An 879-nucleotide genomic window follows, 5' to 3' on the forward strand; every position below is an offset into this window, starting at 1 on the left:
ATTGAGTATGTCCATGTAACAGGTGAAATAAAAAGCCACAGAGGTAAGATGGGTAAGCAGTCTAGTCCTTGAGGAAATTTAGTCTAAGTCAGGACCTTTGTTTTTCTTTTGAAGAATCTGTAGGTCTTCTATGTTCAAACGACTACTCTTTTTCATTATGTAAATACCATATGTTTATAAAAAGAACTAAATATTTTGTAAACTTATTGTAGAGATTGTCAGCGGTCTATGACATCTTTGTCACATATTAATTTTTTTGTTTTGGATCATTATTTCAGAAGATCCAGCTGCTCTGGATCTTGACAAGTATCTTTCTGCACATTATACCTATCTTCATAACAAACTTACACAGAAGTATTATCATCCAATCGAGAATGTGATTTCAGTGAGATCGATTTTCCCAGGATCACATGGCTAGTGAGTGGTGGGCTGGATTTGAGTCCAGATCTGCCTGTTTCTAATGCTTATACTTTTTTTCCACCATATTACTTGGCAGGATTTGTCAAAATGAGGGCTAGAGAGAGATACCTTCGTTAGATTACTCCTTTCTGCCTGTGGACGCCGCCGAGTAAGCATTGTTGAAGTCTCCCCTCCCACCGCCGTCATGTCTAAGTCAGAGTCTCTCAAAGAGCCTGAACAGCTGCGAAAGCTTTTCATCGGAGGTTTGAGCTTTGAAACAACCGATGAGAGTCTGAGGAGCCATTTTGAGCAATGGGGAACGCTTACGGACTGTGTGGTAATGAGAGATCCGAACACCAAGCGCTCCAGAGGCTTTGGGTTTGTCACCTATGCCACTGTGGAGGAGGTGGATGCAGCCATGAATGCAAGGCCACATAAGGTGGATGCAAGAGTTGTAGAACCAAAGAGGGCTGTCTCTAG

General features: G+C 41.8%; 1 pseudogene; it reads left to right on the top strand.

Annotated features, from left to right (window-relative positions):
- Window positions 1-604: 604 nt before the first annotated feature.
- The window catches only part of LOC115286474, a 1,263-nt pseudogene continuing 988 nt past the window's right edge, over window positions 605-879 (top strand).

Source organism: Suricata suricatta, chromosome 3 (assembly GCF_006229205.1).
Source record: "Suricata suricatta isolate VVHF042 chromosome 3, meerkat_22Aug2017_6uvM2_HiC, whole genome shotgun sequence".
NCBI classification, from domain to species: domain Eukaryota; kingdom Metazoa; phylum Chordata; class Mammalia; order Carnivora; family Herpestidae; genus Suricata; species Suricata suricatta.